The sequence below is a fragment of the Suricata suricatta genome, chromosome 11 (assembly GCF_006229205.1).
Source record: "Suricata suricatta isolate VVHF042 chromosome 11, meerkat_22Aug2017_6uvM2_HiC, whole genome shotgun sequence".
Classification (NCBI taxonomy): Eukaryota; Metazoa; Chordata; class Mammalia; order Carnivora; family Herpestidae; genus Suricata; species Suricata suricatta.
This window is the reverse complement of record NC_043710.1, coordinates 7,768,168-7,784,501: the sequence shown is the minus strand read 5'-3', so window position 1 is coordinate 7,784,501 and position 16,334 is coordinate 7,768,168. Positions and strand designations below refer to the sequence as shown.

Below are 16,334 nucleotides of genomic sequence, written 5' to 3'. Positions count from 1 at the left end.
AATCCCAAGCAGGCGCTGTGCTTTCAGTGTGGAGCCCAGTGTGGAACTCAGTCTCATGAACCATGAGATCCTGGCCTGAGCCAAAATCAAGAATCACATGGTTATCTGACCGAACCACCCAGGCACCCCTGGAAGATTTAATACCTCTTTCTCAGCAGTTGATAGACCGACCTCCACACACCTATACACACACAGAGTCCTGAGCACTGTAATCAACCACTTTGACCTAGATGATATTAATAGAACACTGTACCCTACAGTAGCAAGATACATACTCTTTTTGCAAGTAGACAAGAAATAAATTTGCCAATGTAGACAATATGCTAGGCCATTAAAAAAAAGTGAACTTAAAAGATTAAAATCATACAAAATATATTCTAAGACTATAATGAAATTAAACCATAAATGAAAATAAGATACCTAAGAAAATTCCTAAGTCTTTAAAAATTAAGCAGGACACATTTACATAATCCATAGCTCAGCAAAGAAATCACAAGAAAAAAAATTTAAGACTATAAACTGAAGGACAATGAAAATACAGTATATCAAACTTCTGGGGTGCAAAACAGAAAGAAATATGTAGCTCTTAATGCTGTTATTAAAGAAAAATATCTACGTTCGGTGATACAAGGTTTCCACTTAAAAAGCTAGAAAATGGCTAACTCAGAACATACAGCTTTTGATCTCGGGGTTGTAAATTTAAGCCCTGTGTTGAATATAGAGATTACTTGAAAATAAACTATTTAAAAAACAATAAAAAATATTTTTTAAAAAACTAGAACAAGAAGAGCAAAGTAGGGGCACCTAGGTGGCTCAGCTGGTTAAGCGTCCAACTGCGGCTTTGGTCATGATCTCATGGTTCATGAGTTTGAGCCCTGCATCGGAGTCTGTGCTGAGGAGCCTGGAGCCTGCTTCAGAGTCTGTGTCTCCTTCTCTCTCTGCCCACACCCCCCCCCCACTTGTCTGCTGTCTCTCTTTCTCTCAAAAATAACATTAAAAATATTTTTTAAGTTTAAAAATAAAATACTAAAAATAAGAGGAGAAATCAACAAAATGAAAAACAAAATTAACGAAGCCAAAATTTAGTTCCTGGAAAAGAATTAAGATTGATTTTTTGACTGATCAAGACAAGAACAGAACCAGATTAGCAATATCAAGCATGAAAAAGGGATTACCACTTCAGATCCTACAGATATTAAAAGGATAATAGAATATTATGAACAGCTTCAGGCCAACAAATTTATCAACTTAGATGAAATGGACAAACTCTTTGAAAAATACAACTTACTGAAACTAACACAAGTTCTGTTAAACTCATTATCAAAATGAAAAAGGTCAGGTCCAGAGGTTTTACTGGGGCTTTTTCAAGCATTTAAGGAAAAAGGAGGAGAAGACACTTTTCAACTTTTAGATAAGTATATAGTTAATAACCAAAACTGGACAGAGACATTGCAAAGAAAATTATAGACTAATACCCCTCATGAACATAATGAGAAATCCTTCACAAAATACTAGCAAGTCAAATCCAGTCATGTATCAAAAGGTTAATACACCGGGGCTTAAGTGGTTTGTTTCAGGAATATAGCCTCTTTTAAGATTGGAGAATCAAACTGTAACTCACAACATTAACATAATAGAAAAACTGATTATTTCAGGCAATACAGAAAAGGCATTTGAAAAACCTCAAATTTTTCTGATCAAAATATTCAGCAAACTAGGAACAGTAGGTAATCTCTTTAGGCTAATAAATGACATCTACTGAAAACTACAGCGTGACATCATACTTAATGCCATAATATTGAACGCTTTCTCCCTGAGGTTGGGGATGAGGCGGGAATGCTCACTCTCACGGTTTGTATTCAGCGTCACACCGGAGGTCCGTCCTACCCATTGAATTATGACAAGAAATAGAAATTAGAGGAATGAAGACCGGAAAAGAAGTTGTTGTCAACAGCTGACATGTTTGTTTACATAGAAAATCGTAAAGAATTCGCAAAACAACTACTAGGACTAATAAGTGGAATTTAGCAATGTTACAGGATATTAAGTTAATGCACAAACCTCAGTTTGATTTGTTATATGCTGGCAGCAAATAATCAGAAAATGAAATTTTATTTTTTTTTTACTTCTTTTCCTCAGTTAAGACAGTAGGAGAGATTATTTATTATATACGTGTTACATTTAGCCACAAATGAAAACAGAATTAGTCCTGAAATATTTTGGCATTAAGTATGATGTCACAAGGACTGACAAAGGACCCAAAGAGACTGTTTTTATATGAGCAATGTAGGTCTCAAAGGTGGTCGATATGATCAGATGGCAATAGATGTTCTAGATCCATTGAGTCAAGCTCTAGAAAGTAGGCATGCAGTCCAAAAAATTTACCAGTGTCCCTGGCCTCTGGCGTTCCTTAGGGGCACAGGCTAGTGGTTTCCTTGGACCTCTGCCTCATCTTTCTTTTACACTTCAGCCTATGGCCGATACATCCCCTTCTTCATGACTTGGCTTTCATGGTGCAGGGGTTTCCAAGAAGATGGTGCTAGGGCAGAGAGAGACCACAAAATGAAATGTATTTTTAAATCTTTTTTTTTTTAAGTTTATTTTGAGAGCGAGAGAGCTCAAGTGGGGGAGGCGCAGAACAAGGAAGAGAGAAACCCCCAAGCAGGCTCGAGCTGTCAGTGCAGTGTCCGACATAGGGCTTGAACTTGTGACCTGATCAAAATCATGAATCAGACGCTCCACCAACTGAGCCACCCAAACATCCCCAGAAAATGAAATTTTAAAACAATAGCATTTACAGTGGCATCAAAAGCATAAGACAGGAATAAATTTAACAAAAACATTTGCAAGTCCTCTATATTGAAAACTACAAAGAAAAGCTCAAGAAGTGTCTTAACAGGAAAGCTATGCTATGTTCATGGATTGGAAGCCTCAGTATTGTTAAGATGTCAGTCCTACCCAGATTCATCAATGGATTCAATACAATTCAAAATCCCAGGAGAATTTTTTCTATAGAAATCAATAGGCTCATTCTAAAATGTCTGTGGAAATACACAGAACCTAGAAAATCCAAAGCAATTTTGAAAAAGAACAAAGTTGGAGGACTTGGAATACTCACCTTAAGACGTAAAACTCCAGTAATAAAGACAATGTGGTACTTGCAAAAGAGTTAAAAAATCGATCTAAGAAACAAGGAATTCAGAAATAACAATTTGCCGCAAATTTAGAAACTTAAATCAACCATTTATTATCTCCCAGTGTTCATGGAGCAGAAGTCTGGGCACAGGGTAGCTGAAATGAAGTATGCTCTGGAAACGCCAGGTGTGAACAGGATTGTTAGGTGAGACTTGGCGCGCTCTTCACAGATCGTTGGCAGAGTTCAGGAGGGGGGAGGGCCAGATCCCCATTTTCTTGGTTGCTGGCTGGGAGCTGGGGGCCGTACTCCACTCCTAGTCTCGTGGCCCTTTCCTCACATGATAGCTTCCTTCTTCAAAGCTGTCAGGAGCATTCTCTGCAGTCCCTGCCAGAGCTTATGTAAATGAAAGATACACACAAGAGTGACTCCTCCCCCATCATATTTACAGGGTGGGCCCACTTGGGAGCAGGCGGAAGTATTCTGCAGGACATGTACACCGATGGGCAAGAGGCTTGGGAGCCTTCTTAGCATTGTTTCTACCACAATCCCTACTTCACGTGACATGAGAAATTAAAATGGATCAGAGACTTGAATGTAGAAACAAACTCTAAAACTTTTTAGAAAAAAGCATAGAATATCTTCATGACTTGGGGTTTTAGGCATAAGTTTCTTGCACCAGACAGTGCACTAGCCATAAAATAAAAACTTGATAAATTAGACTTCAAAATTAAAACCTGGACATTAAAGAATGCCACTAATAGGCACACCATTGGCTGGGAGAAAGTTTTGAAAAACCGTGTATCTCATGAAGGACTAGTATCTAGAAAATATTAACCACTACATTTCAGCAGTAAAAGGACAAATATTATAAAAGAAACTGAGCAGAAAAGATTCTGGCATTTCACAAAAGATGTACAAATGACCAGTAATCCAATAAAAATGTGTTCGACGTGGGAGTCTTCACATAATTAAAATGAAAATAAGATATTGCACATCCATCTGAGTGGCTGAAACTAAAGTCTGACAACACCTAAGGTTGGCAAGGATGTGGAACAACTGAGACGCCATTGATTCTTGGTAAGAATATACAAATACTTTGGAGAAAGGTGGGTCAGTTTCTTAGTGACCTAAACGTGCAGCTCCCCTATGAGCTTGTAACTCCCCAGTAGAGAAATAAAAATTTGTTACGTTCATAGCAGTTTTATTTATCATAGCTCAAAACTGGAAACAGCCGGGGCGCCTGGGTGGCTCGGTCGGTTGAGTGTCCGACTTTGCCTCAGGTCATGATCTCATGGTTTGTGGGTTTGAGTCCCACCTCAGGTTCTGTACTGACAGCGAGCTCAGACCCTGGAGCCTGCCTCAGATCCAGTACCTCCTTATGTCTCTGACCCTCCCCTGCTCGCCATGTCTCTCTTTGTCTCTCAGAAATAAATAAAAAACATTTAAAAGTTAAAAAAAAAAACTGGAAATAGCCAGTGGTCCATCAACAGGGGAGTAGCTAGCCTGTGATACAGCTAGTTATCTCTTGATATTTGCGGCGATATGGATGAATCTCGGAAATTATGCCAAGGGAAAGAAACAGTACAAAACAGGCATACTGCAAGAGTCCGTTCAGGTGTGGTTATAGAACAAGCAAACTGGTCTGTGTAGGAAAAGAATCCGAGCACTGTTAACTTCTTGGGATGGTGGCTGGGAAGAAACATGAAGAAACCCTTTGGGGTGATGTCTAATAACGTGATGGAGTCACATAGGTGCGCGCGCGCAGAGTGAGTGACTGTGTTGTGTATCTCAGTGATGCAAATTTTATATCAAAAGAAAAATAATAAACATTGAACTTCAAGCTAAACTAGTAGTTTAGTGTTTTTCAGTGATCCTTCTGTGCGTTGTGAAGGGAATGTCTTTGGTTAAGGGCAAATCTGTAGCAGGGCAGGCTGTTAACCCATCTTGGCAGTCACCACATTTGACTCTAATGTCTTTTGCAACTCAGAAAGTGGCTTCATTTATTATGAGCTATTAATGTCAGAGTAACCAAAGAAAATAATTAGTGTGAACGTATCTTTGCATTTTTCTTTAGATAAATAATGGTTCATACCAAAAACTTAATTGCCTGTTTCCCCTTTATTAATGTACAGTTTCCCTTTTGTGATCATAAAGTCTCACTTTTTTTTCTTTCAGCCACATTTCAATTTGCTTAGAGATACATATTCACAAATTTTGAAAAATTAACGCATTCAGTATAGAACAAGTACAGATTATTGAGTTGGAGGTTTATTCTCTCTTTTTTTCAATGTTTGTTTATTTTTTTAAATTTTTTTTAATGTTTTATTAATTTTTGATACAGGAGAGACAGAGCATGAGAGGGGGAGGGTCAGAGAGAGAAGGAGACACAGAACTGGAAGCAGCTCCAGGCTCTGAGCTAGCTGTCAGCACAGAGCCCGATGCGGGGCCTGAACCCACGAACGTGAGATCTGACCTGAGCCGAAGTCGGAGGCTCAACCGACTGAGCCACCCAGGCGCCCCAATGTTTGTTTATTTTTGAGAGAGAGAACGTGAGCAGGGGAGGGGCAGAAAGAGAGAGGGAGTCACAGAAACCAAAGCAGGCACCAGGTCCAGGCTCCAAGCCATCAGCACAGAGCCCAACGCAGGGCTTGAACTAGTGAACCATGAGATCATGACCTGAGCCAAAGTCAGATGAGAACCACTCAGGCGCCCCAAGGAGGTTTATTCTTCAAAATGAAATTAAAGCTGATTAACTGCTAGAATTTAAAATTTCTTATCCTTTTCCCCCTTTTCAGAATAAGCATTTCAACAGCCTTTCTACATTTTAGCTGTATACTTGAGAGTAGATGAAATTCATTTGACTTTTGGGAATGGCCGAAGGTAGTCAAACCCAGAGCTTTCCCAGATTCAGCAGTAGAAATCAGTAGGGGCTCAACAAGGTTTGTTCTCACTTGGACTGACAGATACCAGTTTCTTAGCCTTGAGCTAATCCTTGGATGTGTTAGTGCCCTCTTTTGGTGTAGGGAGGGTACTGTAGTTGGTGTCCTTAATATGGACAAGCAATAGAGACCTCCTTTTAAGTTTTGTGTTTTATTTTTTTATCACATTTATTTATTTTTGAGACAGAGCGTGAACAGGGGGAGGGGCAGAGAGAGAAAGAGACACAGAATCTGAAGCAGGCTCAGGCTCTAAGCTAGCAGTCAGCACAGAGCCTGATGTGGGGCTCGAACCCACAAACCATGAGATCATGGCCTGAGCCAAAGTCGGATGCTCAACCAACTAAGCTACCCAGGGGCCCCTATTTTTTTTTATTTAAAAAAATATTTTTCAATTAATTTTTGAGGGAGAGAGAGAGACAGCACAAGCGGGAGGGGGCAGAGAGAAGGAGAGACACAGAATCCAAAGCAGACTCCAGGCTCTGAGCCCTGAGCTCTCAGCCCAGAGCCTGACTCAGGGCCCAAACTCATGGACTGCGAGATCCATGAAAGTTGAAGGAATCCCTCATAATTCTACTCAAATATAAACACCCTAGATGAATTCAGGGATTCTTTGTCAAATGCTTCAACTGCCATTAGTAAAATAATTAGGATAACTGATCAGTGAAGTTATAAAAAGAGGGTTTTTTTGTTGTTATTGTTTTGAGAGACAGAGTAAGCAGGGGAGGGTCAGAGAGAGGGAGATACATTTAAGTCTGATCCTTTTCTGTTAATTTTTGCATATCATGTGAGGTACTGATCAAAGTTTGGAGTTTTTTGCATATGGATATCTATGTGCAACACTATTTGTTGAAAATTCTCCACTGATTGATTTTGAAACTTTGTCAAAAAATAATTTGTTCATATATGCCTCGGTCAATTTCCGGACTTGTATCCCATTCCATTGCTCTTGTCTCAAAGCCATTGCTGTACCATCTTGATAATGGTAGTTTTATAGAAATGAGACAGTGTTAGTCTTCCAACTTTGTTCTTTTACATAGTCAGTTTGGCTTTTCTGGGTCCTTTTATTTCCATAGGAATTTTAATATCACTTTGTCCATATCTACAAAAACATCTTCTAGAATTTTGATTGGAATTATATCAAGTTATAAACTTGAGGACACTGAACACTTTAGCAATTTTGAGTCTTTTAACCCAAGAGAACAGTATTGTTTTCCATTAATTTAGGTCTTTATTAGTTTCTTTCAACAATGTTAAATATTTCAGTATATAGGTCTTAATACATCTTTTCTCAGATTTGTCGGGGGTATAGCTCAGTGATAGAGCATTTTGACTGAATCTTTTGTCAGACTTATGGCTAAGTATTTTATATTTTCATGCTATTTAAAGTGGAATTTTTAGCTCAATTTCTGGTTATTAGTATTAGTAACCATGGAAATATAATTGATTTTGTATATGGATGCTATATTTTGCAACTTTGCTAAACACTGATTCTAACAGCTTTTTTGTAAATTGCATCACATTTTCTAAATAGGCGATCATGCCATGTGTGAATAATAGTTTTACTTCTTTTCTGATTTAAATGCCTTTTATTTCTTTTTCTTATTATACTGGCTAGAACCTCTTATTACAGTGTTCAAGAGAAGAAGTGAGAAAGAACATTTACCAAGTTGAGGAAACTCCCTTCTATAACACAGTAGTTTACTACTACCTAAAAGGTTGTTGAAACCTTGTCAGAAGGTTTTATCAGAGAGGATATTGGATTTTCTTAAATGCGTTTTCTGTGTCTTTTGACATGATCATATGGTATTCTTTTTTAGTTTCAGTTTATCAATATGGTGAATTATAATGAATGATTATAAATGTAAACCAATCTTGCATGTTTGTGATAAATCTCGCTTGGTCATAGTGTATTCTTTTTATATATTATTGGGTTGACTAAAATTGTGTTAAATTTTGGCATCTTTGCTCAGGAGCAGTATTGCTTGGTAGTTTTCTTGCAGTGTCTTTGTGTAGTTTTGGAGGCCAGGTAGTGCTGACCTTGTAAAATGTGTTGGAAAACATTATCTTCTCCTCATTTTTCTGAAAGAATTTGTGTAGAATTGGTATATTTCTTGATAATGTTTGGCAGAATTTCCCAACGATACCATCTGGACCTGGAATTTTCTGTGTGGGCAGCATTTTATTTATTTATGTTTTATTTTTTTAATAGGTACAGAACTAGTCAGTTTTATTTTCTGAGTGAGCTTTAGTAGTTTGTGTCTTTGGAAGAATTTGTCCACTTTATCTAAATTATCAAATTTATTGGCATACTATTGTTCATAATATTCCTTTATCATCCTTTTAATGTCTGTAGAATCTGTAGTGATGTCATCTCTTATTCATGGTATTGGCAGTTTTTGTACTCTTTCACCTTTTCTTTTTCTGTTTCTTTTTTTTATTAGGTATATTCATTTTGAGAGACAGAGAGCACACGCACAAGTCAGAGAATCCCCAGCAGGCTCCATGCTGTCCTGACAGTGCAGAGTCCCATGTAGGGTCCAATCCTGTGAACCCTGAGATCATGACTTGACCTGAAATCAGGAGTCAGACACTCAACTGACTGAGCCACCCAGGCACCCACTTTCACTTTTCTTGATCAATCTAGATAGAGTTTTTTCTGTTTTATTGATATTCTTAAAGTCTTTGCTTTCATTAATTTTCCCTGTTGTTTTTCTGTTACCTGTTTAGTTGATGGCTGTTGTGATTATTTGTTCTTACCTTCTATTTGCTTGGGATTCAGGTTGTTCTTTTTCTATTTTTTTAAGGCTGCAGCTGAAATACTGATTAGTCATCTTTCTTTTCTAATATAGGCACTTTTATACTATGTATTACTTTATTTGGATCACATAAGTTTTGATTTTCATTCAGTTCAAAATAGTTTCTAATTTCCCTGTTTATTTCATCTTTGATTCATGGGTTGCTTAGAAGTGTGTTTAGTTTACAAATATTAGAGTTTCCCCAATATCTTCCTTTCCCAGAATCTTTTGTTATCATTTCTAATATAACTACCTTGTAGTCAAAAAAACATAAAAGTGACTTGAACCATTTAAAATGTATTGGGACTGTTTCATGGCCCAGGATTTGGTTTATCTTGGTGAATGTTCCACATGTACTTGAAAAGAATATGTATTCTGCTCTTGTTGTGTGGAGTGTTGTATAAATGTCAAAGTCAAAATGGTTAATAGTGTTTAAGTCTTCTACGTTTTTATTGATTTTCTGTCTATTCACCAATTATTAAGAAAAGGGTGTTGAAATTCTAAACTATAATCGTGGGTTTGTCTATTTTTTTAACACTCTTAATGAGGCATAATTCCAATACTATAAAATCCATCCATTTAAAGGGTAAAACTAGGGCCACTTGGATGGCTTACTTGGTTAAGCATCTGACTTCGGCTCAGGTCATGATCTCATGGTTCATGGGTTTGAGCCCCGCAGCAGGCTCTGTGCTGACAGCTGCGAGCCTGTAGCTGCTTCACAACTTGTCTCAGTCTCTCTCTGTCCTTCCCCTGCTCACACACCGTTTCTTTCTCTCAAATATTAAAAAAAAAAAAAAAATTAAATGTTTAATGAAAAAAGTATACAACTAAATGTTTTTTTTTATCATCACTATCCAATTTTAGAACATTTTAGTCCCCCTACAAGAAAGAAACCCCATACTCATTAGCATTCATTTCCCATCGCCCACCACCACACCACAGCCCTAAACAACTACTCTACTGGCTGTCTCTCTAGATTTGCTTATCCTGGATATGTTACATAAGTGGAATCATGCAATATATGCTCTCTTGTAATTGGTGCCTTTCACGTAGCCTGTTTTCAAGTTTGAGTCAATTCGTAGCAGGTAGCACTAAGAACTTCACATTTTTTATTGCCAAATAATTACATTGTATGGGTATATACTGCATTTTATTCATCTGTTCATCAGTTGATGGGCATTTGGATTGTCTCCACTTTGGGGCTATTATGAATAATGTTTCTATAAATATTGGTGTACACAAATGTTTGTGTTGTCGTATGTTTTTCTCTCTCTTGAGCATTTGCCTAAGAGTGGAATTGTTGGGTCATATAATAACTCCGATGTTTAACTTCTTGAGGAACCGCCAAACTGGTTTCCAAAGTGGCTGTGCCATTCTTCATTCCCATCAGGAATGTATGAGAAGGTTCCAATTTCTCCACATCCTTGCCAAAATTCGTTATTGTGTTCTTTATTGTAGTTGTCCCAGTGGGTTCATTGTGGTTTTGACTTTTATTTCCCTAATGACTTATAATGTGTGTAGAATCTTGTTATGTGCTTATTGGCCGTTTGTATATCTATGGAGTAATGTCTCTTCAGATCCTTTGTTTATTTTTCACTTGGGCTGTTTTTTAATTATTGAGTTACAAATCTTTATTCCTACCATATTATGGACACCTACCTTATCAGATACATAATTTGCAAATATATTTTTTCTCTCATTTTGTGAGTTTTCTTGCCACTTTCTTGGTACTACAGCACAAAGGTTTTTATTTTATTTTTTTAGTATCTTATTTATTTTTGAGAGAGAGAGGAGAGACAGCGTGAGCAGGAGAGGGTCAGACAGAGAGGGAGACACAGAATCCGAAGACAGGCGACAGGCTCTGAGCTAGCTGTCAACGCAGAGCTCAAAGTGGGGCTCGAACCCATGAACCATGAGATCATGACCTGAGCCGAAGTCAGACGCCCAACCGACTGAGCCACCCAGGCGCCCCTGTTTTTTATCTTTTGATTTATCTTGGTGAATGTTCCACATGTGTACTTGAGTGTATATTCTGCTGTTGTTGTGTGGAGTATTCTATAAATGTCTATGTAAATATTTTATAGATATAAAAAAATAAGTTTATCTTAGTTCTAGTTAATTAATATATAGTGTTATATTAGTTTCCAGTGTACAAAATAGTGACTCAGCAGTGTCTATATCACCCTGTGCGCATCACAAGCACACTCCTTCATTTCTGTCACCTATTTAACTCTTTTCTTCTAAGAGTTTTAAGACAGTTTCTCACTTTTCTGAAACAACCATTTATCTTTTTCTTTCTCTGTAACCTTCACCACTTGTCCCTACCTCAGCTGATGACCTCAGCCCCTTTTTTGTTGAGAAAGAAGTCCCTCTTCGTGCAGTCTTTATGTCTGTGGCTGCCTGTATTTCTCCTCAACTTCGCTGTGTGGTTCCGACAAGGATCCGTCCCTTAGCCTGGGTCCTGGATGGCTGCCCCTCCCTTCTCCTGACCTTCGCTTCTTCTGCCCCCGTCTTCAGCCTCGTTCTGCTTGTGTCTGCATATAAGCATGTTTTAGTGCGTCCCGTCTTTAAACTGTCCCTTGGCTCCAGATGCCCACTCCCCTTCCCAGCCACACTTCTTAGACGTTTCCTCCCCCACTGCCTCCACACCTCACTGCGGCTCCCTCTGCCACCCCCTCCAGCTGCTCGTGTTCCCGTCACGCTGCTAAACAGCTTCCGTCAGATCACCAGCTACCTCCGTGTTGCCAAGTCCAGGGTTACTCTTTTCTTTATTCAAGCTTAGAATTAGCCAGTTCCCACACCTCCTCAAAGTACTCTCTCCTTTCTGTGACTCCATACTCTCCTAATCCTCCCTTGCCTCCCTGGTTATCGCCTCTGGTCCCTGTCTCTAGCTCCTCTGGTTTTATTCAATTAGGAAATACTGGAGAACTGGAGAACTAAGACCTGGGCCTTCTTCCCTATCCATCCGAGGCAGCCTCATCCATTTTCATGACTTTTAAATAGTATTTGTGTGCTAGTGACTCCCGAATGTGTCTCTAGCTCAGACGTACCTGTGTGTTACACAGACTTACCTGTATGTTGCACATTGGTAGATTTAACTGCTTTCTTTAATAATGGATGTCTCTAAACACGGATCCCCAGATTAACATGCTCTGTACTCTGCTCCTCTTCACCTCAGTAAATCACACTATAGCTATCCATGTGTTCAGACTCCAAACCTATGTGTCACCCATATTTCTTCCCAGTGTCATCTCCCACATCCTGTCTATAACCAGGTTCTCCCCCATCCTAATCTAAATGACCACCATCTTGCATTTGAACCTCCGTGTTAGCCTTCTAGGGAGTCTCTGCCTGCACTCTTGATCTATCCAGGCCGTTTTCTATACGGCAAGAGTAGTCCTCTTCTTAAAATACAATCTATCCCGCTGTACCGCCGCTTGACCGTCAGTGGCTCCTATTTCACTTGAGGTTAAAATCCATGCTCCTGACCTTGTTCCATGAAAGTACTCCATGATCTAGCCCCTGACAGTCTCTCCAGCCTTGTCACACCCTTCTGCTGGCTTTCTGCGTGGCCAGCTCCTCATTTTTCATGTCTCCCCTGTCATGTCAGTCCTCAGAGAGGCTTCTCCTGACCACTCGCTTCTGTCATGCATGCCTGTGTGCGCATCAGCCTTACAGCGCTCCGGTACAAGGGACACTGCTTGTTTGTTGTTCATGCCTCTCCTCCACCCCCCCCACCTGCCCAGAAAGTAAGTGAGGATCTTCTTTGCCTTGTTCACCACTGTATTATATTTCCAGTTCCTAGGAGTTGCCTGGCACATGGTGGGCACTTACTTAAAGCTTGCTGAGAGAAGGGAAGAATGGGAAAGGAAGGAAAAAACACACTAAAAATAAGGAATTCCTTAAATGGGCAAGGGGCATTAAGGAATCTACTCCTGAAATCACTGTTGCACTATATGCTAACTAAATTGGATGTAAAATTTAAAAATAGATCAAATTTTTTAAAAAGGAGTTCCCTGCTTTATTTATTTTTTTTAGTCTATTTGAGAAAGACCATGCAAGTTGGAGGGGGGGAGTGTGCAGAGAGAGAGAGACAGAGAGAGAGAGAGAGAGACAGAGAGAGAGAGTCCCAAGCAGGCTCCACTCTGCCAGCACAGGGCCTGATGAGGGGCTCAGACTCATGAAACCATGAGATTATGACCTGGGCTGAAACCGAGAGTCAGACCCTTCACCAGCTGAGCCACCCAAGTGCCCCAGGAATTTCCATCTTTAAAAGGTTCTATACTGAAGTAGTAAGAGCAAATGAATGAAAGTAGGAAAGAGAAAGAAAGAACATTTTATGGAACTAAACCATCACAGCCTCTTGGCGCCTTCCTGGTTACGCAGTGAAACACGAAACCCAGGAGCGTCACCATTTTAAACTTCTGGCAGCTGCGTCATTTCTTCCCTTTGTCCTTGTGTGTTTCACCTCCTATAACTCTTCCTTGAGGATCAGAGGACAGCATTTCCAGACCGTGCCAAGTTCCTGTCACTAGTATTGTATCCTCAGAATCCAAGTCCACTGTGCTTGGTAGGATGTAGGTGCAGGAACCGGGCCTCTCACAGATGGAGGGGAGTTGCCGGGGAACAAGTGCAAACTGTGGGTAGTAGCGGAGCCGTGTTTGAAGCCTTCAGTGACCTCTGACGAGCTGCTATAAAGAAAGTGATCCGCGCTCTGAAGAAAAGTAAAGCAGAATAAGGAGATGGAGCACAATCAATGGAAGCGGATGGTAGGTAGGGTGTGCATTCTGGGGGAGGTATCCCACGAGCCAGGGCCCAAATGAAGTGAAGGAGCGAGTCATGTGAAATTGTGGAGGAAGAGCACCCCAGGCAGGTTTGAGGTATTAATCAGCTTTTGCTGACTTTTCCTGTTATCCCCCACCTTTCATCAGTGGGTCCCTTTTCTAGACCAGACCATAATTCTACCATTGATTTTAAGGCCCAGCCCAGGGCCTTCTATGCTATTGTGCAGATTATGTACTGCACACCTCTAGGGGCACCATTCACACGTGTTATCATTGTAGCTTTAAATACTTCTTAGAACAGTCTCCCAGCAGATGGCAGTAGGGTTCACGAGGACCAGGTGACTTGTGCTCATTTAGGTTTGCATATAGGCTAATGTCGCTACCCCTCTTTCCTTCTCTGATGCGTTCAAGTCTTTTTCTCTCTGGGCCCCAGTCTTATCCTGTAAGCTTTTCTTTCTTTTTTCTCTTTCTTTCAAACATTTGAAACTTACAGAATTGCATGTGTAGTACAAAAAACTCCCATGTAACCTGCACTCTGGTTCACTAGTTCCTGACATTTGCCCACCTCTGCTTTATCACTGTGTCCCTCTCCCCATAGGAGAGCTGATTGCAAACATCCTGCCCCTTTACACCCCGACTTTGGAGGGTGTGGGGTTTTGTTTTTATTTTTGTTTTTTTGAGCAAGAATTTTGTTTTACGTAGCCACGGTATACTTAATCAAATTTAGGAAATTTAACATCGATACAGTACTGTTAACCCTTGAACCTCACAGTAACAGACTCTGACCTCCATGTAGTTGAAAATTCACATATAACTTTTGATTCTCCAAAATCTTAACTACTAATAGAATACTATTAACTGGAAGCCTTACCAATAACATAGTCAATTAACACATATTTTGTATGTTATATATATTGTATTCTTATAATAAAATGAGCCAGAGAAAAGAAAATGTGATTAAGAAAGTCAAAAGGAAGAAAAAATACATATACAAGCACCATACGGTCTTGGGGAAAGGATCCACATGTAAGTGACCCATGCAGTTAAAAGTGTTGTTCAGGGTGCCTGGGGGGCTCAGTCAGTTGAGCATCCGACTTCGGCTTAGGTCATGATCTCACGGTTTGTGGGTTCAAGCCCCATGTTGGGCTCTGTGCTGACAGCTCAGAGCCTGGAGCCTGCTTCAGATTCTGTATCTCCCGCTCTCTCTCTGACCCTCCTCTCCTCGCACTTTCTCTCTGTCTCTCAAAAATAAATAAAAAACATTAAAAAAAATTTTTTAAATGTGTTGTTCAAGGGTCGCCTGTACTTTTATCAGTTTTGTAGTCCGCATTCAAGTTTTGTCTGTTGTCCCAGTGATGTCCTTTATAGCTATTTTTGTCCCTTTATCCAGTGTTCAGTCTTTGATCACATTTGGATTTTATGCTTCGTGAAATCACCTTACTCCTATTTTAATTTTTGTTATTTTTTTATTAAAGTGTAATTAACATATGTTCCATTAATTTCAGGTGTACAATATGATTCAGCAATTCTGTACATGACTCAGTGCTCATCACAATAAGTGAACTCTTAATCCCCTTCACCTCCTTCACCCATCCCCCCACCGACCTCCCCTCCGGCGACCACCAGTTTGTTTTCTGTATTTAACAATATGGTTTTTGTTTGTCTCTTTTCTCTTTGTTCATTTCTTTTATTAAATTCCACATGTGAGCAAAATCATACGGTATTTGCCCTTTTCTGCCTGACTTACTTCACTTAGCGTACTCTCTAAATCCATCCATGTTGGAGTAAATTTCTCAATCTGAGTTTGTCTTCTATGTTTTTGGTATGAGTATCATAGGAGTGATGTGTCCTCCGTGCATTACACCAAGAGGTACATGGCTTCTCTTTGTTCCATTCCTAAACATTCTATGTTGAAGCTGTACTTGTGGCCTTAGGAACTGTGACGTGTATGTACTTGGACACTGACTAGGAATCCTGCTTAGTATTTGCTCTCATAAGAAGGCAGCGCTCTGTTCAGCCATTATGTCCAATCAGGGGAGCCTGACCTGCCTCCCAACTCTCCTTTGCAACGTCACTACGTGGTATTCTCAGCTTCCCATCAGCAGTCATAGTACTTCGTATTTCTCCAAGTGTCACGTCCCTTGGCTAGAATCTCTGAACCAGTGATTACTTCTTCTGTACAATCAGCGTATCTTTAGAGTGAACGTTTCAAGGTAGGTTGCTTCAGCTCCAGCAAGTTAGGCTTCAGAGGAGAGTATTGTGGTTGAATATGGGGAAGAACTAGGTGCCAGAGGGTCCACTTGAACAGATTCAAGTTCATCTTACCCACAATCACAGTCTTCTAGGCCTACTGTACTTTGATGATAGTTAAAATTTGAGTGTTTATTATATGTCATTTACAGTGCTCAGCATTCTACTGCATTACCCTTATATAGTCCATGAAACAACTCTAGGATATAGATACTACTTTCTTTGCTTTACAAAAGAAAAAAACAAAGGTTTAGAAAGGTCAGTTAAGACCATACAGCTAAAACTTACCAGGACTCTAAACTCGTCTCCAATTCCAAAGCCCTTGCTGCTCTTTATAAACAGAGGAATCCTGCAGTAGGGCCATTACTGTGGAAATTAACCTTCACAGGTTGAAATTCAAATATAGTGTCATTGCTAGATAGGAGGTAAT

At 39.7% G+C, this 16,334-nt stretch overlaps 1 protein-coding gene across 2 annotated transcripts in view; it reads left to right on the top strand.

Annotated features, from left to right (window-relative positions):
• RTN3 (reticulon 3) overlaps positions 1-16,334 on the top strand; it is a 57,457-nt gene that overhangs the window by 32,877 nt on the left and 8,246 nt on the right. The window lies entirely within an intron of this gene.